The sequence below is a fragment of the Ranitomeya imitator genome, chromosome 3 (genome assembly GCF_032444005.1).
Source record: "Ranitomeya imitator isolate aRanImi1 chromosome 3, aRanImi1.pri, whole genome shotgun sequence".
Classification (NCBI taxonomy): Eukaryota; Metazoa; Chordata; class Amphibia; order Anura; family Dendrobatidae; genus Ranitomeya; species Ranitomeya imitator.
In genome coordinates this window covers 821086695-821114473 of record NC_091284.1, presented here as the reverse complement: position 1 = coordinate 821114473, position 27779 = coordinate 821086695, and the positions used below count along the sequence as shown (strand labels likewise).

General features: G+C 46.0%; 1 protein-coding gene across 2 annotated transcripts in view; it reads right to left on the bottom strand.

Moving 5' to 3' along the window:
* The window catches only part of LRRC32 (leucine rich repeat containing 32), a 188561-nt gene that overhangs the window by 46532 nt on the left and 114250 nt on the right, over positions 1-27779 (bottom strand). Inside the window, exon 1 of one of the 2 annotated variants that reach the window (XM_069759381.1) lies at positions 19611-19748. The exons of the other annotated variant lie outside the window; for it this stretch is intronic. The gene's annotated coding sequence lies outside the window, so the exon portion shown is untranslated. Of the gene's footprint in view, positions 1-19610; positions 19749-27779 lie in introns of those variants that run through there. 2 annotated transcript variants of the gene reach the window in all.

The window sequence follows — 27779 nt, the reverse complement described above, 5'->3', positions numbered from 1 at the left end:
CACAGACCTCACATCCAGCCTATATTACTGGGAGAGATACACAGACCTCACATCCAGCCTATATTACTGGGAAAGACACACAGACCTCACATCCAGCCTATATTACTGGGAGAGACACACAGATCTCACATCCAGCCTATATTACTGGGAGAGACACACAGACCTCACATTCAGCCTATATTACTGGGAGAGACACATGGACATCACATCCAGCCTATATTACTGGAAGAGGCACACAGACCTCCCATCCAGCCTATATTACTGGGAGGGACACACAGACGTCACATCCAGTCTATATTACTGGGAGAAACACACAGACCACACAGCCAGCCTATATTACTGGGAGAGACACATAGAGCTCATATACAGCCTATGTTACTGGGAGAGACAATCAGACCTCACATCCAGCCTATATTACTGGGAGAAACACACAGACCTGACATCCAGACTATATTACTGGGAGAGACCCACACATTTCACATCCAACCTATATTACTGGGAGAGACACACAGACCTCACATCCAGCCTGCATTACTGGGAGAGACACACAGACCTCACATCCAGCCTATATTACTGGGAGAGACACAAAGACGTCACATCCAGCCTATATTACTGGGAGAGACACACTGAGCTCACATCCAGCCTATATTACTGGGAGAGACACACAGACCTCACATCCAGCCTATATTACTGGGAGACACAGAGCTCACATCCAGCCTATATCACTGGGAAAGACACACAGATCTCACATCCAGCCTATATTACTGGGAGAGATACACAGACCTCACATCCAGCCTATGTCACTGGGAAAGACACACAGATCTCACATCCAGCTTATATTACTGGGAGAGACACACAGAGCTCACATCCAACCTATATTACTGGGAGAGACACACAGACCTCACATCCAGCCTATATTACTGGGAGAGACACATGGACATCACATCCAGCCTATATTACTGGAAGAGGCACACAGACCTCACATCCAGCCTATATTACTGGGAGGGACACACAAACCTCACATCCAGCCTATATTACTGGGAGGGACACACATACCTCATATTCAGCCTATATTACTGAAAGAGACCCACATACCTCACATCCAGCCTATATTACTGGGAGAGACCTACACATCTCAGATCCAGCCTATATTACTGGGAGAGACACACAGACCTCATATTCAGTCTATATTACGGGGAGACACCAGTGGCGTAGGAAGGGGGGTGCGGGGGGGGCGGTCCGCCCCGGGCGGCACAATGCTGGGGGCGGCCGGCGCTGCAGAAGAAGATAAAAAAAAAAAAAAAAAGACGCCCCTTTAAATCTTCGGGCGGCGCCGTCCGCCGCCACGACCAGGGCCAGCTCCCCCCACCCCCGGGTCCCGCCCCCGCCCCCGCCCCCCGCTCTATACTCACCTCTCCTGGTTCCTGCGGCGCCGGCAGCTGCAGCCTCCTCTGACTCTGCGACGTCTCAGAGCAGAGGGCGCGATGACGTCACTACTGTGCGCGCCGCTCTGCCTCTCTGTCCTGAGCGTCGCAGAGCCGGAGAGACGCTGACTGCACCGGACCTGCGCTGGGAACGGGAGAGGTGAGGATTTTACTTTTTTTTTTTTTTCTTTATTTCTGACTGTCTGGGGCTGGGGCAATGCTGGAGACCATGGGGCAGAATGCTGGACACACTGGGGCAATACAGGAGACCATGGGGCAGATTGCTGGACACACTGGGGCAATACTGGAGACCGTGGGGCAGATTGCTGGACACACTGGGGCAATACAGGAGACCATGGGGCAGATTGCTGGACACACTGGGGCAATACAGGAGACTATGGGGCAGATTGCTGGACACACTGGGGCAATACAGGAGACCATGGGGCAGATTGCTGGACACACTGGGGCAATACAGGAGACCATGGGGCAGATTGCTGGACACACTGGGGCAATACTGGAGACCATGGGGCAGAATGCTGGACACACTGGGGCAATACTGGAGACCATGGGGCAGATTGCTGGACACACTGGGGCAATACAGGAGACTATGGGGCAGATTGCTGGACACACTGGGGCAATACTGGAGACCCTGGGGCAGATTGCTGGACACACTGGGGCAATACAGGAGACTATGGGGCAGATTGCTGGACACACTGGGGCAATACTGGAGACCATGGGGCAGAATGCTGGACACACTGGGGCAATACTGGAGACCATGGGGCAGAATGCTGGACACACTGGGGCAATACTGGAGACCATGGGGCAGAATGCTGGACACACTGGGGCAATACTGGAGACCATGGGGCAGAATGCTGGACACACTGGGGCAATACTGGAGACTATGGGGCAGAATGCTGGACACACTGGGGCAATACTGGAGACCATGGGGCAGAATGCTGGACACACTGGGGCAGTACAGGAGACTATGGGGCAGAATGCTGGACACTCTGAATACTGGAGACCATGGGGCAGATCTCAGGACACATTGAGGCAATGCTGGAGACCCTGGGGCAGACTTCTGGACATACTGGGGCAATACTGGAGACCATGGGGCAGATTGCTGGACACACCGGGGCAATACTGGAGACCATGGGGCAGAATGCTGGACACACTGGGGCAATACAGGAGACCATGGGGCAGATTGCTGGACACACTGGGGCAATACTGGAGACCATGGGGCAGAATGCTGGACACACTGGGGCAGTACAGGAGACTATGGGGCAGAATGCTGGACACACTGGGGCAATACTGGAGACCCTGGGGCAGATTGCTGGACACACTGGGGCAATACTGGAGACCCTGGGGCAGATTTCTGGACACATTGAGGCAATGCTGGAGACCCTGGGGCAGACTTCTGGACACACTGGGGCAATGCTGGACACTGGGGCAGATTGCTGGACACACTGGGGGTAATATACTGGACACACTGGGGCAATGCTGGACACTGGGGGTAATATGCTGGACACACTGGGGCAGACTGCTGGACACACTGGGGAAAGGCTGGACACTGGGGCAGATTGCTGGACACACTGAGGGCAGATTGCTGGACACACTGGGGGTAATATGCTGGACATACTGGGGCAGATTGCTGGACACACTGGGGGTAATATGCTGGACACACTGGGGCAGATTGCTGGACAACATGGGGGTAATATGTTGGACACACTGGGGCAGATTGCTGGACAACATGGGGGTAATATGCTGGACACACTGGGGGCAGGACTTGAGGCATGGGCAGAATGTAGATACGGGGCATGATTGGAGACACGGGGCAGGATTGGATCATGGGGCAGGACGGATACGATGGAGGCTGGTGGGGCAGGATGGGGAGATCATATGGGGTAGAATGGATACTCATGAGGGCAGGATACGACAACATATGGCTGGAGCCAGGAATGAGATAAACGGGGCCAGGGTGGGGAATATTATTACCATAGGGGATAATTAAGGGATATTGTTACTGCAGTGATGTATTTATTTTATTTTTTGAGTATACTGTTTTAAATGGGGGGGCGGTCCTGTTACTGTGCAGAGTGACACTATATCACCTTTTTTTCTTCATGTGATGTAATGTAGAAGTTGTGAAAAATTAAGTAATGTGTTCTGCAAGCGGAGCTCGAGATAACTGTGTTATTTCCTGCAGAAACGAGTCCTGGCTGGAAGGAATGATGGCGGTCTGTGCTGGATAAAAGATGAAGGACTTCACCTAGAGACGTCACTGGTGAGTCAGTGTTACCTATACACTGACACTATACACTGTATACTATATAGAGGTCCTGTGTATAATGTCACCAGTGATCTCTGTATTACCTCTACACAGACACTGCATACTAAGTACAGATCTCCTGTGAATACTGGCACTTATGGTGATAGTATTGTGGTTTTTTTTTTAATTACTGATCAGTATTGTAGTATTCAGTCACTATGTGGTGGTAATATGTGGTCTGGAAATGGTGCGGTGGTATTTGTCCCTTGTATGTAGTATTATTCGGTCACTATGTGGCCTGGTCATGGTGTGGTGGTATTAAGTCACAGGTGTGGCATGTGGGGGTGACACCATTAGGCCCAGTTTAAGTTCTACAAAACAGGAAAACCATTTTTGGTAACCTTTGTGTGTATTGAGCTGGAGGGGGGGGGGGGGGGGGATGGGGGGATGGGGGGATGGGGGGGGGGGCGCCAAACTCGGGAACAGCCCCGGGCGGCAAAAGCTCTAGCTACGCCTCTGGGAGACACACAGACCTCACATTAAGCCTATGTTACTGGGAGAAACACATAGACCTCACATCCAGCCTGTATTACTGGGAGAGACACACAGACCTCATATTCAGCCTATATTACTGGGAGAGACTCACAGACCTCACATCCAGCCTATATTACTGGGAGAGACCTACACATCTCAGATCCAGCCTATACTACTGGGAGAGACACACAGAGCTCATATTCATCCTATATTACTGGGAGACACACAGACCTCACATTCAGCCTATGTTACTGGGAGAAGCACACAGAGCTCACATCCAGCCTATATTACTGGGAGAGACCCACACATCTCAGATCCAGCCTATATTACTGGAGAGACCCACAGACCTCATATTCAGCCTATATTACTGGGAGACACACAGAGCTCACATCCAGCCTATATTACTGGGAGAGACCCACAGACCTCACATCCAGCCTATATTACTGGGAGAGACACAGACCTCACATCCAGCCTATATTACTGGGAGAGACACAGACCTTACATCCAGCCTATATTACTGGGAGACGCACAGATCTCACATCCAGCCTATATTACTGGGAAAGACCCTCCCACAATGAGAAAAATCTAATATTTGTATAAGTCTGCAAACTTTATATTAGGGAATCAGATGAGTAATGAACGAATAAAGATTACAGACAGAAACTTAGTGCAATTTTATTACCTAAAGGTAAGTATTAGCATATGTAAAAATACTTTTCCTCTGTGAAAGACTTTAAAAGAGATGTCCAGCCTTTTTATAATGATGACCTCTCCTAAGGATAAGACATTAATATAAGATCAATGGTGGTCAGACACAGCCCAGCGACCCCCCTAATTAGCTGCTGGATGTGCTCATTTGTGCAGTGAAACAGCACAGCGCCATCACCTGTACAGTGGCCACAGTCCGCTACTACATTAGTTTTAAAATATAATCATATCCTCCCATCTATTAGAAAGTCCTTTAGGAGGAATTCTTCCTAAAGAGTCAGGAAAGGGAGATTGGATCCTGATAGGGCCAATGGCAAAGAAAGGTTTTACTTGGAGACAAACTGGAACAAGTAAAACACCAGCTCTTCCCAGTAATGGGGGTCACCTAGTATCAGGGCCGCCATCAGGGCATTATGGCCGTGACTGGCGTATGGGGCCCGGTGGGCAGAGGGGGCCCGCATCGGGCCCCTGTTGTGAATTCCGCTCTTGGGCTCCCTCCGGTGGTTGTAAGTGGCACTTTTGTGAGTTCTGCTCTTGGGCTCCCTCTTGTGGTTTCTAGTGGTATGGCTGCTCCTTGGAGTTAGCTGTCATCAGCTACCTCCACTTATCGTCTATTCTGCTCGGCTATTTAAGTCTGGCTCTATCTTCAGCCAGTGCCACTTGTAAATGGTTCCTGGTTGGATTCACATCTCTTTGGAGTTCCCTGTTATCCTGACCAGTTCAGCTAAGCTAAGTTTTTGCTTGCCCTTTTCTGTCCATAGATTGTGGACTTATCCATTCTGTGCTTTCTATGTTTGTCCAGCTTATCAGTGTGAATTAATTCTGTCTTGCTGGAAGCTCTGGGAGGCAGATTTGCCCTCCACACCTTTAGTCAGGTGTGGAGATTTTTTTGTAAACTCTGCGTGGATTTTTGTAGTGTTTTATACTGACCGCACAGTATTCCATCCTGTCCTATCTATTTAGTTAGACTGGCCTCCTGTGCTCATCCTGGTTTCATTCTGTGTATGTCTTTTCCCTCTCCACTCACAGTCATTATTTGTGGGGGGCTAATCTATCCTTTGGGGATTTTCTCTGAGGCAAGATAGCTTTCCTGCTTCTATCTTTAGGGGTAGTTAGCTCTTAGGCTGTGACGAGATGCCTAGGGAGAGTTAGGAGCATTCCACGGCTACTTCTAGTGTTGTGTTGAGCTTAGGGACTGCGGTCAGTACAGTTACCACTTCCTTCAGAGCTCGTTCCATGTTGCTCCTAGACCACCGTATCATAACAGTACAAATGGCCAAAAATGAATTAAATGCATCTCAAAAGAAGGAAAAGAAAGTTCTGAACCATTTTTTTTTCTGTGCGCTGGTTTGTCTTTTTTTTCCTCTTGATATCTGGGTGGTTCAGGATATATGCTTTGGCATAGATGTTCAGGGTTTGTTTTCTCGTGTGGATCAACATGCTGCAAGAGTACAGAGTATCCAGGACTATGTTGTCCAGACTCCGGCTTTAGAGCCCAGAATTCCTACTCCTGATTTGTTTTTTGGGGACAGATCCAAGTTTTTGAACTTTAAAAATAACTGCAAATTGTTTTTTGCTTTGAAACCCCGTTCTTCTGGTGATCCCATTCAGCAAGTAAAAATCATCATATCCTTGCTGCGTGGTGACCCTCAAGACTGGGCTTTTTCTCTTGAAACAGGGGATCCGGCATTATTGAATGTAGATGCATTTTTTCAAGCGCTCGGATTATTGTATAACGAACCTAATTCCGTGGATCATGCAGAAAAAACCCTGTTGGCCCTGTGTCAAGGTTAGGAAGCGGCAGAGTTATACTGCCAGAAATTTAGAAAATGGTCTGTGCTCACTAAATGGAATGAAGAGGCTCTGGCTGCTATTTTCAGAAAAGGTCTTTCTGAAACCCTTAAAGATGTTATGGTGGGCTTTTCTACGCCTGCCGGTTTGAGCGAATCTATGTCTCTAGCCATTCAGATTGATCGGCGTCTGTGCGAGCGCAAAGCTGTGCACCATATGGCAGTATCCTCTGAGCAGAGTCCAGAACCTATGCAATGTGATAGGATTTTGACTAGAATAGAACGGCAGGAATTCAGACGTCAGAATAGGCTGTGTTTTTACTGTGGTGATTCAGCTCATGTTATCTCTGATTGCCCTAAGCGTACTAAGAGAGTCGCTAGGTCTGTTACCATTAGTACTATACAGCCTAAATTTCTCTTATCCGTGACCCTGATTTGCTCATTGTCGTCCTTTTCTGTCATGGCATTTGTGGATTCAGGCGCTGCCCTGAACTTAATGGACTTAGAATTCGCCAGGCGCTGTGGTTTTTCCTTGCAGTTTTTCCTATTCCTTTGAGGGGCATTGATGCTACACCCTTGGCCAAGGATAAACCTCAGTACTGGACACAGATGACTATGTACATGGCTCCTGCACATCAGGAAGATTGCCGTTTTCTGGTGTTGCATAACCTGCATGATGTTGTTGTACTGGGATTTCCATGGTTACAGGAACATAATCCGGTGCTGGATTGGAAAACTATGTCGGTGACTAGTTGGGGTTGTCGAGGAGTACATAGTGACGTTCCTTTGATGTCAATTTCCTCTTCCCCCTCTTCTGAGGTCCCTGAGTTTTTGTCGGATTTCCAGGATGTATTTGATGAGCCCAAGTCCAGTTCCCTTCCTCCACATAGGGACTGTGATTGTGCTATTAACTTGATTCCTGGTTGTAAGTTCCCTAAGGGCCGACTTTTCAATCTGTCTGTGCCAGAGCATGCCGCCATGCGGAGCTATGTTAAGGAATCTTTGGAGAAAGGGCATATTCGGCCCTCTTTGTCACCATTGGGAGCGGGTTTCTTTTTTGTTGCTAAGAAGGATAGCTCCTTGAGACCCTGTATTGATTATCGTCTTCTTAATAAGATCACGGTCAAATTCCAATACCCCTTGCCTTTGCTTACTGATTTGTTTGCTCAGATTAAGGGGGCTAGTTGGTTTATTAAGATTGACCTCCGAGGGGCATATAATCTTGTTCGTATTAAACAGGGTGACGAATGGAAAACTGCATTTAATACGCCCGAAGGCCATTTTGAATACCTTGTGATGCCATTTGGGCTCTCTAGTGCTCCATCTGTGTTCCAGTCTTTCATGCATGATATTTTCCGCAATTATCTTGATAAATTCATGGTCGTATATTTGGATGATATTTTGATTTTTTCCGATGATTGGGAGTCTCATGTGAAGCAGGTCAGGATGGTGTTCCAGATCCTTCGTGATAATGCTTTATTTGTGAAGGGGTCTAAGTGCCTATTCGGAGTTCAGAAGGTCTCTTTTTTGGGTTTTATTTTTTCTCCCTCGTCTATAGAAATGGATCCTGTTAAGGTCCAAGCTATTCATGACTGGATCCAACCCACATCTGTGAAGGGTCTTCAAAAATTTTGGGGTTTTGCTAATTTCTATCGCCGTTTCATTGCCAACTTTTCCAGTGTGGTTAAGCCCCTTACAGATTTGACGAATAAAGGGGCTGATGTGATGAATTGGTCCTCTGAGGTCCTCTGAGTCCTGTTGAGGCCTTTCAGGAGCTTAAACGCCGATTTACTTCTGCCCCTGTGTTGCGTCATCCGGATGTTTCTCTTCCTTTTCAGGTTGAGGTCGACGCTTCTGAGATTGGGGCAGGGGCCGTTTTGTCTCAGAGGGAGTCTGATGGTTCTTTGATGAAACCGTGTGCTTTTTTTTTCCAGAAAGTTTTCACCTGCGGAACGTAGTTATGATGTCGGCAATCGGGAGTTGTTGGCTATGAAGTGGGCGTTTGAGGAGTGGCGACATTGGCTTGAGGGAGCTAAGCACCGTGTTGTGGTCCTGACTGATCATAAGAATCTGATTTACCTCGAGTCGGCCAAGCAGCTGAATCCTAGACAGGCTCGATGGTCCCTGTTTTTCTCCCGTTTTGATTTTGTGGTCTCGTATCTTCCGGGATCTAAGAATGTTAAGGCTGATGCCCTCTCTAGGAGTTTTTCGCCTGATTCTCCTGGAGTCCTTGAGTCGGTTGGCATTCTTAAGGAGGGGGTGATTCTTTCTGCTATCTCCCCTGATTTGCGGCGGGTGCTTCAGGAATTTCAGGCTGATAGGCCTGACCGCTGTCGAGTGGGGAAGCTGTTTGTTCCTGATAGATGGACAAGTAAGGTAATTTCTGAGGTTCATTGTTCTGTGTTGGCTGGCCATCCTGGGATTTTTGGTACCAGAGATTTGGTTGCTAGGTCCTTTTGGTGGCCTTCCTTGTCGCGCGATGTGCGTGCTTTTGTGCAGTCCTGTGGGACTTGTGCGCTGGCCAAGCCTCGTTGTTCCCATGCTAGTGGGTTGCTATTGCCTTTGCCGGTCCCTGAGAGGCCCTGGACACATATTTCCATGGATTTTATTTCGGATCTTCCTGTGTCCCAGAGGATGTCTGTTATCTGGGTGGTTTGTGACCGGTTCTCTAAAATGGTCCATCTGGTACTTTTGCCTAAGTTGCCTTCCTCCTCAGATTTGGTTCCATTGTTTTTTCAGCATGTGGTTCGTTTGCATGGCATTCCGGAGAATAGTGTGTCTGACAGAGGTTCTCAGTTTGTCTCTAGGTTTTGGCGGGCCTTTTGTGCTAGGATGGGCATTGATTTGTCTTTTTCTTCGGCGTTTCATCCTCAGACAAATGGCCAAACTAAGCGAACTAATCAGACCTTGGAGACCTATTTGAGATGCTTTGTGTCTGCTGATCAGGATGATTGGGTGACTTTCTTGCCGCTGGCCGAGTTTGCCCTTAATAATCGGGCTAGTTCGGCTACTTTGGTTTCACCTTTCTTTTGTAATTTTGGTTTTCATCCTCGTTTTTCATCTGGGCAGGTTGAGCCTTCTGATTGTCCTGGTGTTGATTCTGTGGTGGACAGGCTGCAGCAGATTTGGACTCATGTGGTGGACAATTTGACGTTGTCTCAGGAAAGGGCTCAACGTTTTGCCAACCGCCGTCGGTGTGTTGGTCCCCGGCTGCGTGTGGGGGATTTGGTTTGGTTGTCTTCTCGTCATGTTCCTATGAAGGTTTCTTCTCCTAAGTTTAAGCCTCGGTTTATTGGTCCTTATAAAATTTCTGAAATTATTAATCCGGTGTCTTTTCGTTTGGCTCTTCCAGCCTCTTTTGCCATTCATAATGTTTTCCATAGATCTTTGTTGCGGAGATATGTGGTGCCCGTTGTTCCCTCGGTTGACCCTCCTGCCCCGGTGTTGGTTGAGGGAGAGTTGGAATATGAGGTTGAGAAGATTTTGGATTCTTGTTTTTCGAGGCGGAGGCTTCAGTATCTTGTCAAGTGGAAGGGTTATGGCCAGGAGGATAATTCTTGGGTTGTTGCCTCCGATGTCCATGCCACCGATTTGGTTCGTGCTTTTCACTTGGCTCGTCCTGATCGGCCTGGGGGCTCTGGTGAGGGTTCGGTGACCCCTCCTCAAGAGGGGGGGGATACTGTTGTGAATTCCACTCTTGGGCTCCCTTCGGTGGTTGTAAGTGGCACTTTTGTGAGTTCTGCTCTTGGGCTCCCTCTTGTGGTTTCTAGTGGTATGGCTGCTCCTTGGAGTTAGCTGTCATCAGCTGCCTCCACTTATCGTCTCTTCTGCTCGGCTATTTAAGTCTGGCTCTATCTTCAGCCAGTGCCACTTGTAAATGGTTCCTGGTTGGATTCACATCTCTTTGGAGTTCCCTGTTATCCTGACCAGTTCAGCTAAGCTAAGTTTTTGCTTGCCCTTTTCTGTCCATAGATTGTGGACTTATCCATTCTGTGCTTTCTATGTTTGTCCAGCTTATCAGTGTGAATTAATTCTGTCTTGCTGGAAGCTCTGGGAGGCAGATTTGCCCTCCACACCTTTAGTCAGGTGTGGAGATTTTTTTGTAAACTCTGCGTGGATTTTTGTAGTGTTTTATACTGACCGCACAGTATTCCATCCTGTCCTATCTATTTAGTTAGACTGGCCTCCTGTGCTCATCCTGGTTTCATTCTGTGTATGTCTTTTCCCTCTCCACTCACAGTCATTATTTGTGGGGGGCTAATCTATCCTTTGGGGATTTTCTCTGAGGCAAGATAGCTTTCCTGCTTCTATCTTTAGGGGTAGTTAGCTCTTAGGCTGTGATGAGATGCCTAGGGAGAGTTAGGAGCATTCCACGGCTACTTCTAGTGTTGTGTTGAGCTTAGGGACTGCGATCAGTACAGTTACCACTTCCTTCAGAGCTCGTTCCATGTTGGAACAAGCAAGGACTTAGCAAGGACTTAGACCACCGTATCATAACAGGCCCCGTCTCATCTGCCCATCGGACCCCGGCCCCAGCGGCAGCTTCAGAGAGTACAGTGAACCTGCGTCTGAGAGCCCCGGACGGGCCGCAAGGCAACAGTTAAAGCTGCCAGCCAATCGGAGGCTGGCAGCAGCATCAGCGCACATGGGCGTCATTCACCGGCGTCTCCGCGCTGAAATGCCTGCGATGGACGTCGGCGCTGGAGCCCGGCCAGGTAAGGAAAAAGTTTTTTTGGGTTTTTTTGTATTGAATGCGGCAAGCCTGGGGCATGATAAAGACAAGAGGGCAGGATGGGAGACACAGGGGCGTGATGGAGACACGGGGGCAGGAATGTGAGACACGGGGCAGGAATGAAAACACAGGGGGCAGGAATGTGAGACACGGGGCAGGAATGCAAATACGGGGCAGAATGTGTGACATAGGGGGTAGAATGTGTGACAAGGGGGAAGGATGGAGATAAATGGGGCAGGATGGAGACAAATGGGGCAGGATGGAGACAAATGGGGCAGGATGGAGACAAATGGGGCAGGATGGAGACATGGGGCAGGATGGAGACAAATGGGGCAGGATGTAGACATGGGGCAGGATGGAGACAAATGGGGCAGGATGGAGACATGGGGCAGGATGGAGACATGGGGAAGGATGGAGACACGGGGCAGGATGGAGACAAATGGGGCAGGATGGAGACATGGGGCAGGATGGAGACATGGGGAAGGATGGAGACACGGGGCAGGATGGAGACAAATGGGGCAGGATGGAGACATGGGGCAGGATGGAGACATGGGGAAGGATGGAGACACGGGGCAGGATGGAGACAAATGGGGCAGGATGGAGACAAATGGGGCAGGATGGAGACATATGGGGCAGGATGGAGATGGATGGAGACAGATTATTATTATTATTTATTATTATAGCGCCATTTATTCCATGGCGCTTTACATGTGAGGAGGGGTATACATAATAAAACAAGTACAATAATCTTGAAAAATACAAGTCACAACTGGTACAGGAGGAGAGAGGACCCTGCCCGCGAGGGCTCACAATCTACAAGGGATGGGTGAGGATACAGTAGGTGAGGGTAGAGCTGGCCGTGCAGCGGTTTGGTCAATCGGTGGTTACTGCAGGTTGTAGGCTTGTCGGAAGAGGTGGGTCTTCAGGTTCTTTTTGAAGGTTTCGATGGTAGGCGAGAGTCTGATATGTTGTGGTAGAGCATTCCAGAGTAGGGGGGATGCACGAGAGAAATCTTGTATGCGATTGTGGGAAGAGGAGATAATAGGGGAGTAGAGAAGGAGATCTTGTGAGGATCGGAGGTTGCGTGCAGGAAAGTACCGGGAGACGAGGTCACAGATGTATGGAGGAGACAGGTTGTGGATGGCTTTATATGTCATGGTTAGGCTTTTGTACTGGAGTCTCTGGGTGATGGGGAGCCAGTGCAGGGATTGACAGAGGGGAGAGGCCGGGGAATAGCGGGGGGACAGGTGGATTAGTCGGGCAGCAGAGTTTAGAATAGATTGGAGGGGTGCAAGAGTGTTAGAGGGGAGGCCACAGAGCAGGAGGTTACAGTAGTCAAGGCGGGAGATGATGAGGGCATGGACTAGGGTCTTTGCAGATTCTTGGTTTAGGAATGTGCGGATCCGTGAAATATTTTTGAGTTGGAGGCGGCAGGAAGTGGAAAGGGTTTGGATATGTGGTTTAAAGGAGAGATCAGTGTCAAGGATTACCCCAAGACAGCGGGCTTGTGGGACTGGGGAGAGTGGGCAGCCGTTTACTGTAATGGATAGGTTCGTTGGGGAGATCGCGTGAGATGGGGGAAAGATGATGAATTCTGTTTTGTCCATGTTAAGTTTTAGAAATCTAGTGGAGAAGAAGGATGAAATAGCAGACAGACATTGAGGGATTCTGGTTAGTAGGGAGGTGATATCTGGTCCAGAGATGTAGATCTGTGTGTCGTCAGCATAGAGATGATACTGAAAGCCGTGAGATTCTATGAGCTGTCCCAGACCAAAGGTGTAGATGGAGAAGAGCAGGGGTCCTAGAACTGAACCTTGCGGGACTCCGACAGATAGGGGGCGAGGTGAGGAGGTGGTGTGTGAGTGGGAGACGCTGAATGTACGGTCAGTTAGGTATGATGAGATCCAGGATAGGGCCAATTCTGTGATGCCAAGGGATGAGAGGGTCTGCAGCAGCAGGGAATGGTCCACTGTGTCAAAGGCAGAGGACAGGTCCAGGAGGAGGAGGACAGAGTAGTGTCGCTTGCTCTTGGCGGTTAATAGGTCATTGGTGACCTTAGTTAGGGCAGTTTCAGTGGAGTGGTGTGACCGGAAGCCAGATTGAAAGCGGTCGAAGAAGGAGCAGGAAGATAGATGGGAGGACAGTTCAATATGGACATGTTGTTCCAGTAGTTTTGAGGCAAAGGGGAGAAGTGATATAGGGCGATAGCTAGATACAGAGGATGGGTCAAGAGAGGGCTTTTTGAGGATAGGTGTGATTGTGGCATGTTTAAAGCTTGAGGGGAAAATGCCAGTTGTTAGTGATAGGTTAAAGAGATGGGTTAGGGTTGGGATGAAGACTGTGGTGAGGTTTGGGATGAAGTGGGATGGGAGTGGGTCAAGTGCACAGGTGGTGAGATGCGATCTTGAGAGTAGAGTGGAGAGTCTGTCTTCTGTAATGGTGGAGAAGTTGGTTTTGGAGGTGGAGGGCTGGGTAGTTGGGAGGAAGGGTTCTGGGGGTTGTTTACTAAAATTGTCTCTGATGTTCTCAATTTTCTGCTTGAAAAATGAGGCGAAGTCTTCAGCTGAGATGAGTGGGGAGGGAGGAGGTGCTGGGGGACGGAGGAGAGAGTTGAAGGTGTTGAATAACTGTTTGTGAGACAGGGAGGATATGAGAGATGAGAAGTAGGTTTGTTTTGCTGTGGCGAGCATGGTTTTGAAAGCAGTGAGGGACTGTTTGAATGCGATGAAGTGCTCGATGGAGTGGGATCTTTTCCATCTGCGCTCAGCAGCTCTGGAAGCTCGCCTCAGTTCTTTTGTCATGCTGGTGTGCCAGGGTTGTCTGTTGATTTTGCGAGCTTTGGTATGTGTGAGAGGGGCAAGAGATTCCAAAGCTGCAGCTATTGTGGTGTTATATAGAGTGGCAGCATCATCCGCATTGTGTAGGGAGCTTATGTCTGTGAGAGGGAGGAGGGATTCAGAGAGTGAGTGAAGATCAAGGTGTTTAAGATTTCTGCGAGGGTGTGAGAGTTTGTGGGGTGGGGGTTGTAGACAAGGAGTGGAAAGGGAAGAGAATGTAAGTAGGTTGTGGTCAGAAAGAGGAAGAGGTGAGTTTGAGAGGTTAGATAGGGAGCAGAGGCGGGTGAGAATGAGGTCCAGTGTGTGACCATCTTTGTGGGTGGCTGTAGAAGACCATTGAGTGAGGCCAAAGGAGGAAGTGAGAGATAGAAGTTTAGTGGCAGCTGAGAGGGAAGTGTCAATGGGGATGTTGAAGTCGCCCATGATGATAGTGGGGATGTCAGCGGCGAGGAAGTGGAGTAGCCAGGTGGTGAAGTGGTCGGTGGGGCAGGATGGGGCAGATGGGGCAGGATGAAGACATGGGGCAGAAATATAGGGCAGGATGGAGATAAATGGGGCAGGAATATGGGGCAGGATGGAGACAGATGGGGCAGGGATATGGGGCAGGATGGAGACATGGGGCAGGATGGAGACAAATGGGGCAGGAATATAGGGCAGGATGGAGACAGATGGGGCAGGATGGAGACAGATGGGGCAGGAATATGGGGCAGGATGGAGACAGATGGGGCAGGATGGATACGATGGAGACAGATGGGGCAGCAGGATCATTTTACAAATGGGTCAGGATCATGGAACAGATGGGGGATATTATTACCATAGGGGCTAATTAAGGGATATTATTACTGCAGTGATGTATTTATTTTATTTTTTGAGGATACTGTTTTAAATGGGGGGCGGTCCTGTTACTGTGTAGAATGATTCTATGTCGCCTTTTTTTCTTCATCTGGTGTAGTGTAGAAGTTGTGGAAAAAATTAAGCAATGAGTTCTGCAAGAGGAGCTCTAGATAACTGTGTTATTTCCTGCAGAGACAAGTCCTGGCTGGAAGACGTGATGGCGGTCTGTGCTGGATGAAGATGAAAAGCGAGGCTGAGGGACTTCATCTAGAGACGTCACTGGTGAGTCAGTGTGTTACCTGTACACAGACCCTGCATACTAAGTACAGATCTCCTGTGTATAATGGCTCATATGGTGATATTAGTATTGTGGTTTTTTTTTATTAATGATCAGTATTGCAGTATTCAGTCACTATGTGGTGGTAATATGTGGTCTGGTCATGGTGCGGTGGCATTTGTCCCTTGTATGTGCTATTATTCGATCACTGTGGTTGTAATATATGGTCTGGTCATGGTGTGATGGCATTTGTTCCCTGTATGTGATTTTATTGACCACCATGTGGTGGTAATATGTGATTTGGACATGATGCGGAGATATTTGTTCCTTGTATGTAGTGTTATTCGGTCACTGTGGTGGTAATATGGTGTCTGGTTATAGTGTGGTGGTATTTGTTCTTTGTATGTGGTATTATAGGTCATTTTAAAAATTGAAAAATAAATAAAAATATACCTAAATTGTATTTCATATTTTAACAAATTTTTAATAGGTTACAGTAGAGTAGGGCCTGGCCAAAAGTGTCTGCCGTGTCGTGGTGGCAGATTAGAAAAATCTTTTGGCCAAAACAAAAGCTGCTGGCTATATGTGTGATCTGGTGATGGGAACTGTTAATGTGTGATAGGTGAGAAGTGGAGTTTTTCCAAGAGAGAGTGGTGGGACTGTGGACTGTTCGAGGGGTGGAGTGTTGTGAATTCTGCTCTTTGGCTCCCTCCTGTGGTTTTGAGTGGTATGGCTGCTTCTTGGATTTAGCTTCAGCAGCTGCTTTCACTGATCGTCTTTCTGGCTCGGCTATATTAGTCTGGCCTTATCCCTCATTCAATGCCAGTTGTCAATTGTTCCTGCCTGGAGTCATTGCTCTTAGGACTTTCCTGACACTCTGACCAGTTCATCAAAGCTAAGTCCTTGCTTGTCCTTTTGCGGTTCTCTTGTTGTGGACTTGTTGTTCAGCACTTTCTTTGTTTTTGTTCATTTGTCCAGCTTTTCAGTATGGATCTATTCAGTTAAGCTGGAAGCTCTGGGCAGCAGAGTTTGCCCTCCACACCTTTAGTCAGGTGTGGAGATTTTTGCATTTCTCTGCGGTGGAATTTTTCTAGTTTTTTTTTACTGACCGCACAGCGTTCTGTTCTGTACTATTTCTATTTAGCTAGAAGTGGCCTCCTGTGCTAAATCTTGTTTCATACTACGTATGTCATTTCCTTCTCCTCTCACAGTCATTATTTGTGGGGGGCTAATCTATCCTTTGGGGATTTTCTCTGAGGCAAGATAGTTTTCCTGCTTCTATCTTTAGGGGTAGTTAGCTCTTAGGCTGTGACGAGATGCCTAGGCCGAGTTAAGAGCATTCCACGGCTACTTCTAGTGTTGTGTTGAACTTAGGGACTGCGGTCAGTATAGTTGCCACCTGCTCAGAGCTAGATGCATGTCGCTCCTTAATCACCAGATCATAACAGTGGAGCATGGAGGCGGGGCTGGGGTGGAGCCTGGGCGGAGACTCAAGGGGGCCCTGAAAATTTTGCCAGTATGGGGCCCCGAAATATCTAGTGGCAGCCCTGCCTAGTACTCTACATTATCATAACATGAGAAACATCACTGATAGGGCTGGAGATAGATAGATAATAGATAGATAATAAATAGATAATAGATAGATAATAATTAATAGATAGATAATAGATAGATAGATAGATAGATAGATAGATAGATAGATAGAAAATAGATATAAAGATAATAGATAGATCGATAGATAGATAGATAATAGATAGATAATAGATAGATAATATATAGATAGATAATAGATAGATGGATAGATAATAGATATATAGATAATAAATAGATACTAGATAGATAATAGATAGATAATAGATAGATAATAGATAGATAGATAGATAATAGATAATAGATAGACAATAGATATATAGATAATAAATAGATAATAGATAGATAGATAGTTAGAAAATAGATAGATAGATAGATAGATAGATAATAGATTAATAGATAGATAGATAGATAGATAATAGATAGATAGATAGATAGATAGATAGATAGATAGATAGATAGATAGATAATAGATGATAGATAGATAGATAGATAGATAGATAGATAGATAATAGATAGATAATAAATAATAGATAAAAGCTGAAAATTATTTATTAGAGGCTTTTTCAAGACATTTGTTAGTAATAGTTCAGCTGCGTTGACAGTCGGTGATTCCTGTGTCCTTAATAGGCTCCGCAGGCCGGTTACACGGTCATTTGTTGGGCGTCATGGGGTTTGGCTCCAATTTTCCAATTGTTACATAATGCTGTGTAAAGTTGATGCATTGACAGTCAGAGAGGAGGAGGAGGAGGAGGAGAGCTGCTGCTGGTGGTGGTGGTGGTGCTGGTGGTGATGGTGGTGGTGCTGGTGGTGGTGGTGGTGCTGGTGGTGATGGTGGTGGTGCTGGTGGTGGTGGTCTCGGCCCCAGCACATCTGTCCTCCTCCTTCTCTGCCTTTCCCTCATCTGTGCTGGGATCTGATATTTCTGCTGATGTTACATTTACAGACGATCAACTAAATTGGAGAAATCTACCAATAAATGGCCAATGTGTGCGGAGCGGTGACATCAGGGTCACAGGCAGCAGCTGGAGAGAAGCTACACGATGTCCTGTCCTGCTGGACCCGAGCCTGGCTGTATACACTATATACCCTGGGTGACATGGGGCAGTGATGGCTGCTGTAACCTGATAGCTCTCTGATCCTTCTCTGCACTGTACACTGCTACATGTGTCCTGCTGGGGATTGTTATCTCAGCTGACACTGACACATCGTGACGGCTACACGACAACGACTACCAGAGCCACCAGCAAGGCCACTGCTGCAGAAGAACTACAAGTAGCAGCAAGATACACTGTGTGATGGAATGGAAGATATTACAGAACTTGTAGTACTACATTAATAAATATTTATCTATTATCTATTATCTATTATTAAACCGCTGCACGACCAGCTCTACCCTCGCCTACTGTATCCTCACCCATCCCTTCCCCTCGCGGGCAGGGTCCTCTCTCCTCCTGTACCAGTTGTGACTTGTATTGTTTAAGATTATTGTACTTGTTTTTATTATGTATACCCCTCCTCACATGTAAAGCGCCATGGAATAAATGGCGCTATAATAATAAATAATAATAATAATAATAATAATAATCTATCTTATCTATCATCAATTATCTATCTATCTATTATCTATTATCTATCTATCTATCTATCTATCTATCTATTAATCATCTATCTATCTATTATCTATCTATTATCTATCTATTATCTATCTATCTATTTATCTATATATCTATTATCTATTTATCTATATATCTATTAATCATCTATCTATCTATCTATCTATCTATCATCTATCTATCTATTATCTATTTATCTATCTATCTATTATCTATTTATCTATCTATTATCTATCTATTATTTATCTATTATTTATCTATCTATTTATCTATATATCTATTATCTATTTATCTATCGATCTATTATCTATCTATTATCTATCTATTATCTATCTATTATCTATCTATTATTTATCTATCTATTTATCTATCTATTAATCATCTATCTATCTATCTATCTATCTATCTATCTATCTATCTATCTATCTATCTATCTATTATCTATTTATCTATCAATCTTTTATCTATCTATATATCTAGCTATTATCTATCTATCTAATCTATGTAATCTATCAATCTAATATTATCTCAGGGTTGTCAGGATGCACAGGAGATGCAGCAGAGCCCAGTTTGTTGGCACTATCTAGCACTTATCCTCTTGTATAGAACATACAGGACACATTCGGCTCTGCTACATCTGTATCCATAGTTACTAACAGAAACCTTAGAAACATTTATAAATTCTCGGGACATCTCAGTAATTGAGTGAAGGTGATAGTGAATAATCATGGTTCATACTAATAGTAAAATAATAATAAACCCAAATGACGAGGACGAGCTGTGATAATAATATATTACACTACGAGTCAGATCAACCCAATGAAGACAGCAGAGTCTATGGCACAGATGCAGCAGAGCTGACCTGGTCGAGTTGCTGCGGCTTTTCTGCACCCTGAGAACTTACTAGTAGATGACTTGTAGTGCAACAAAACTGTCAGAACAGTGTGACTAAATCAGCTCTGCTACATTTCTCTTTTTTTTCCCCCATATTGCTTCTGTTACCTTATATAAAGTGAGAGATGATTGGATTCTCCGGCTTTCTAAGAAAAAAGGCTTTTGCCAGTTCCTTGAAGTCATTCATCCCTGCCCCTTGCTGTTCCTATGTGGAAAGCGTCTCTGGAAACTTTGCAAAACTGAACAGGAACTAAGACATTTTCAGGGAAATATCCTGCGATCCTTATATGGGACTGAGCGGCGAACGCGGCGGAATCAGGTCTTAGTGCTAGTAGTGTTATCACTAGTGACAGCGAGAGCGACTATCTCATCTTCTGTATCAGTTTTATATTTCATATCCTTCTGTCAGGGGCTGTCCAAAGAAATGAATGAAGGAACACATAGAAGTATCATATATGTATTACTGTATTATCCTGCACGGATCCCGAGTTACATCCTGTATTATACTCCAGAGCTGCACTCACTATTCTGCTGGTGCAGTCACTGTGTACATACATTACTGATCCTGAGTTACCTCCTGTATTATACCCCAGAGCTGCACTCACTATTCTGCTGGTGCAGTCACTGTGCACATACATTACTGATCCTGAGTTACCTCCTGTATTATACCCCAGAGCTGCACTCACTATTCTGCTGGTGCAGTCACTGTGTACATACTTTACATTACTGATCCTGAGTTACATCCTGTATTATACTCCAGAGCTGCACTCACTATTCTGCTGGTGCAGTCACTGTGTACATACATTACTGATCCTGAGTTACCTCCTGTATTATACCCCAGAGCTGCACTCACTATTCTGCTGGTGCAGTCACTGTGCACATACATTACTGATCCTGAGTTACCTCCTGTATTATACCCCAGAGCTGCACTCACTATTCTGCTGGTGCAGTCACTGTGTACATACATTACTGATCCTGAGTTACCTCCTGTATTATACCCCAGAGCTGCACTCACTATTCTGCTGGTGCAGTCACTGTGTACATACTTTACATTACTGATCCTGAGTTACATCCTGTATTATACTCCAGAGCTGCACTCACTATTCTGCTGGTGGATTCACTGTGTACATACTTTACATTACTGATCCTGAGTTACATCCTGTATTATACTCCAGAGCTGCACTCACTATTCTGCTGGTGCAGTCACTGTGTACATACATTACTGATCCTGAGTTACCTCCTGTATTATACCCCAGAGCTGCACTCACTATTCTGCTGGTGCAGTCACTGTGTACATACATTACTGATCCTGAGTTACCTCCTGTATTATACCCCAGAGCTGCACTCACTATTCTGCTGGTGCAGTCACTGTGTACATACATTACATTACTGATCCTGAGTTACATCCTGTATTATACTCCAGAGCTGCGCTCACTATTCTGCTGGTGCAGTCACTGTGTACATACATTACTGATCCTGAGTTACATCCTGTATTATACCCCAGAGCTGCACTCACTATTCTGCTGGTGCAGGCACTGTGTACATACATTACATTACTGATCCTGAGTTACCTCCTGTATTATACCCCAGAGCTGCACTCACTATTCTGCTGGTGCAGGCACTGTGTACATACATTACATTACTGATCCTGAGTTACATCCCGTATTATACCCCAGAGCTGCACTCACTATTCTGCTGGTGCAGTCACTGTGTAAATACATTACATTACTGATCCTGAGTTACATCCCGTATTATACCCCAGAGCTGCACTCACTATTCTGCTGGTGCAGTCACTGTGTACATACATTACATTACTGATCCTGAGTTACATCCTGTATTATACCCCAGAGCTGCACTCACTATTCTGCTGGTGCAGTCACTGTGTACATACATTACATTATTGATCCTGAGTTACATCCTGTATTATACTCCAGAGCTGCACTCACTATTCTGCTGGTGCAGTCACTGTGTACATACATTACATTACTGATCCTGAGTTACCTCCTGTATTATACCCCAGAGCTGCACTCACTATTCCGCTGGTGCAGGCACTGTGTACATACATTACATTGCTGATCCTGAGTTACATCCTGTATTATACCCCAGAGCTGCACTCACTATTCTGCTGGTGCAGGCACTGTGTACATACATTACATTACTGATCCTGAGTTACATCCTGTATTATACCCCAGAGCTGCACTCACTATTCTGCTAGTGCAGTCACTGTGTACATACATTACATTACTGATCCTGAGTTACATCCTGTATTATACTCCAGAGCTGCACTCACTATTCTGCTGGTGCAGTCACTGTGTACATACATTACATTACTGATCCTGAGTTACATCCTGTATTATACCCCAGAGCTGCACTCACTATTCTGCTGGTGCAGTCACTGTGTACATCCATTACATTACTGATCCTGAGTTACATCCTGTATTATACCCCAGAGCTGCACTCACTATTCTGCTGGTGCAGTCACTGTGCACATACATTACATTATTGATCCTGAGTTACATCCTGTATTATACCCCAGAGCTGCACTCACTATTCTGCTGGTGCAGTCACTGTGCACATACATTACATTATTGATCCTGAGTTACATCCTGTATTAAACTCCAGAGCTGCACTCACTATTCTGCTGGTGCAGTCACTGTGTACATACATTACATTACTGATCCTGAGTTACATCCTGTATTATACCCCAGAGCTGCACTCACTATTCTGCTGGTGCAGTCACTGTGCACATACATTACATTATTGATCCTGAGTTACATCCTGTATTAAACTCCAGAGCTGCACTCACTATTCTGCTGGTGCAGTCACTGTGTACATAGATTACATTACTGATCCTGAGTTACATCCTGCATTATACTCCAGAGCTGCACTCACTATTCTGCTGGTGCAGTCACTGTGTACATACATTACATTACTGATCCTGAGTTACATCCTGTATTATACTCCAGAGCTGCGCTCACTATTCTGCTGGTGCAGTCACTGTATACATACATTACATTACTGATCCTGAGTTACATCCTGTATTATACCCCAGAGCTGCACTCACTATTCTGTTGGTGCAGTCACTGTGTACATACATTACTGATCCTGAGTTACATCCTGTATTATACTCCAGAGCTGCACTCACTATTCTGCTGGTGCAGTCACTGTGTACATACATTACATTACTGATCCTGAGTTACATCCTGTATTATACTCCAGAGCTGCACTCACTATTCTGCTGGTGCAGTCACTGTGTACATACATTATATTACTGATCCTGAGTTACATCCTGTATTATACCCCAGAGCTGCACTCACTATTCTGCTGGTGCAGTCACTGTGTACATACATTACATTACTGATCCTGAGTTACATCCTGTATTATACCCCAGAGCTGCAGTCACTATTCTGCTGGTGCAGTCACTGTGTACATACATTATATTACTGATCCTGAGTTACATCCTGTATTATACTCCAGAGCTGCACTCACTATTCTGCTGGTGCAGTCACTGTGTACATACATTACATTACTGATCCTGAGTTACATCCTGTATTATACTCCAGAGCTGCACTCACTATTCTGCTGGTGCAGTCACTGTGTACATACATTACATTATTGATCCTGAGTTACATCCTGTATTATACCCCAGAGCTGCAGTCACTATTCTGCTGGTGCAGTCACTGTGTACATCCATTACATTACTGATCCTGAGTTACATCCTCTATTATACCCAAGAGCTGCACTCACTATTCTGCTGGTGTAGTTACTGTGTACATACATTACATTATTGATCCTGAGTTACATCCTGTATTATACTCCACAGCTGCACTCACTATTCTGCTGGTGCAGTCACTGTCTACATACATTACATTACTGATCCTGAGTTACATCCTTTATTATACTCCAGATCTGCACTCACTATTCTGCTGGTGCAGTCACTGTGTACATACATTACATTACTGATCATGAGTTACATCCTGTATTATACTCCAGATCTGCACTCACTATTCTGCTGGTGCAGTCACTGTGTACATACATTACATTACTGATCCTGAGTTACATCATGTATTATACTCCAGAGCTGCAGTCACTATTCTGCTGGTGCAGTCACTGTGTACATATGTAACGGGGTCTACTGTGCTGTAGTACCTCTTTCAGCACCCCCCGTGTTTCAGGAGGTCCACTCTGCTTTTGCTGGATTCTGAATGAAGGACGCTGGCTGGAATTCCTTGATTACGTGAGAGCATATAAAAGCTGACTGCTACTCCACATATTACCAGTCTAAAAGAATACACTTTATTCACAGCACACAGAATATATAACACAGATACACAGGGCAGGCCAATAGAAAAAGCAGGCCAGACATACATTACAATAGCCGCAGGGGGCCGGAGCCTGCTGATATTCACTGTGGTAATTACAAAGGTGGGGGAGGACAGAAGGGGGATATCGTGTCCTCTCTGCCCAGGGGCACAGCCTGTGGACTGATGCATTTCACATGGAACCTATTATACATAATATATACTGCATAACATATTCTTGGTGCTGGGGGTTCTGTAACAACATACATTACTGATCCTGAGTTACATCCTGTATTATACCCCAGAGCTGCACTCACTATTCTGCTGGTGCAGTCACTGTGTACTTACATTACATTACTGATCCTGAGTTACATCCTGTATTATACCCCAGAGCTGCACTCACTATTCTGCTGGTGCAGTCACTGTGTACATACATTACTGATCCTGAGTTACATTCTGTATTATACCCCAGAGCTGCACTCACTATTCTGCTGGTGCAGTCACTGTGTACATACATTACTGATCCTGAGTTACATCCTGTATTATACTCCAGAGCTGCACTCACTATTCTGCTGGTGCAGTCACTGTGAACATACATTACTGATCCTGAGTTACATCCTGTATTATACTCCAGAGCTGCACTCACTATTCTGCTGGTGCAGTCACTGTGCACATACATTACATTATTGATCCTGAGTTACATCCTGTATTATACTCCAGAGCTGCACTCACTATTCTGCTGGTGCAGTCACTGTGTACATACATTACATTACTGATCCTGAGTTACATCCTGTATTATACTCCAGAGCTGCACTCACTATTCTGCTGGTGCAGTCACTGTGTACATACATTACATTATTGATCCTGAGTTACATCCTGTATTATACTCCAGAGCTGCACTCACTATTCTGCTGGTGCAGTCACTGTGTACATACATTACATAACTGATCCTGAGTTGCATTCTGTGTCGGGTCGGGAGCCTATGACTCGCGAGCCAGATGTGGCTCTTTTGATGGCCCCATCTGGCTTTCAGACAAATCTTTAATAGAGATAGGTGGACACCTGGATTTTCGGGTCAGCAGGTGCGGCCATACAGTTACAAATAATTTGGGTTTGGGTACCAGAGCAGTACCTGAACCTGAACCTGAACTCGGACCCCATTCACTTGAATGGGGGGCCTGAACATCCAGTGTTTGCTGTGCTGTAATGTGCATGACAGCGCGGCAAACACCGCTTCTGATTGGCGGTGAAACCATCCCTGCCGGTCAGAGAGCTGCACTTGCCACGCTGTCAAAATACAGTGGGAGCACTCAGCTGTGATCAGAGGTTTAAAGTTTACCTCTGCTCATTGGTGTTAGTTGATGGGACAACTGCTCCCATCATTCGACACCTGCCGCCCCTATTAACAGCGAGAGCAGGAGCGGCAGATGGGGATATTCATCTGCCGCTCCTGCACTGTAAATAAATAGTAGGGTCTCCCCCATTTTTGACAGCCAGCCTTGCTAAAGCAGACAGCTGGGGTTGGTATTCTGAGGCTGGTAAGGGGCCATGGATATTGCCCCCCCAGCATAAAGATAACAGCTCGCAGCCACCCAGAAATGGCACATCTATTATATGCGCCAATTCTGGCGCTTTGCCTGGCTCTTCCCACTTGCCCTGTAGCGGTGGCAAGTGGGGTGATAGTTGGGTGGTTGATGTCACCTCTGTATTGTCCGGTGACATCAAGCCCAAGGTTAGTAATGGAGAAGCGTCACTAAGATGCCCCCATTACTAACCCCATAGCCAAACTGTATGAAAAAGACACCAAGAATAAAGTCCTTTAATTGAAAAAATGACAAACTCCTTTAATAATCTAAATTAAACCATACTTATGACCTCACCTAATTCCTCCGAAGCCCTTCATCTCCTGTAATAAAACTAAATAAAAAAAAAACAACAATATACCATACCTGTCCGTCGTTTTGTCCCAAGCCATAATCCATGTCTGGGGTGAAAACAGTTTTCAACCTGGATGGTGCCAAGATGCGACCGTCCTGGCTGAGAAGCACTGGTGACTGAACTGCTGTGAGCGCAGCCTCAGTGACTGGAGGTGACATCATCAAGGTTACCGCCGGTCACTGAGGCTTCGTTCCCAGCCGGGCTAAACTGCCGTGACCTCGGTGACATCTCCGCTAGCACTGTGAACTACTTATGGTACTTTCCATAATCCCTCTCAAAAACCAAAGATGCGTGTCTACTGACACCTCATATAAGCAAAGATTTTACTCTGCAGAACACCTCGCGGCTACCTCCAGGTGAGACAAGATGCTCGAGTTTCCTCCTCAGACTGTGATACAGGTGTAACACCCCATGTAACCGGTTGTTACAGTGGCATTGCTTTCCTCACGGGGAGAGTGATGTCACGCCATGCAGCTCCTGGGAAGGAAAGACAGAACAGAGCAACTGATAAAGAGTCTGAAAGGGAAAAGAGACAAAGGTGAAGTTAACCCCTTCACGACCTTGCCCTTTTCCGTTTTTGCGTTCTCGTTTTTCGCTCCCCTCCTTCCCAGAGCCATAACTTTTTTACTTTTTCCAACAATCTGGCCATGGGAGGGCTTGTTTTTTGCGGGACAAGTTGCACTTTTCAACGACATCATTGGTTTTAGCATGTCGTGTACTAGAAAACTGGAAAAAAATTCCAAGTGCGGGGAAATTGCAAAAAAAGTGCAATCCCACACTTGATTTTTGTTTGGCTTTTTTGCTTGGTTCACTAAATGCTAAAACTGGCCTGCCACTTTGATTCTCCAGGTCATTACGAGTTCACAGACTCCAAACATGTCTAGGTTACGTTTTATCTAAGTGGTAAAAAAAATTTCCAAACTTTGCTAAAAAAAAAAAAAATTGCACAATTTTCCAATACCCGCAGCGTCTCCATTTTTCGTGATCTGGGGTCAGGTGATGGCTTATTTTTTGCGTGCTGACCTGGCATTTTTAATGATACCATTTTGGTGCAGATACATTCCTTTGATCGCCTGTTATTACATTTTAATGCAATGTTGCGGCACCCAAAAAACAGTAATTCTGGCGTTTCGAATTTTTTTCTCGCTACGCCGTTTAGTGATCAGGTTAATCCTTTATTTTATTGATAGATCGGGCGATTCTGAATGCGGCGATACCAAATATGTGTAGGTTTACTATTTTTTATTGTTTTATTTTGAATGGGGTGAAAGGTGGGTGATTTAAACTTTTATATTTTTTAAATTTTTTTCATATTTTTTTAAACTTTTTTTTTTTTTACTTTTGCCATGCTTCAATAGTCTCCATGGGAAGCTAGAAGCTGGCATACCCTGATGGGCTGTGCTACATAGCAGCGATCATCAGAACGCTCCTATGTAGCTGAATTACAGGCTTGCTATGAGCAAGGAGACCTCTGGTTGCTATGCTGACGCATCACTGACCCCGATCATGTGACGGGGGGTCAGCGATGCGCTCATTTGCGGCCGCGCAGCCGGAAGTGCTGGTTAAATGCCGCTGTTCAAAACAGCTGACATGTCCTGGCTTTGAGGTGGGCTCAGAGCCGGAGCTCACATCAAAGCAGGGGATCCGACCTCCGCAGTAATAGTACGGCGGACGTCGGTAAGGGGTTAAGATCAGAGGAGAATAGTGGTAATTTAGCTACCGCTTGACAGAGCGCAGACACCGGTGGCCGGAAAACCGAAACACTCACAGCAGAAACTGGCAGGACAACTGAACTACAGGTCACTTGCCCGCCCTAAGACCTGAAGACACATTGGCGTATAGGGCCCGGGTCATGCTAGAGACCCTGTGAAAGGGCCCTGTCATACGGGTTAGTGTCCCACTTACACAAAGGACAGAGAACTCTTTAGGACCTTGTTGGACAGCTATAGGCAGCAAGGAACTACACCACAGCCCTAAAGGAAAGGCTTCTAACCCCAGCTGGCAAGGGGGAAAACCCAACTTGCTTCCAAGCCAGCCA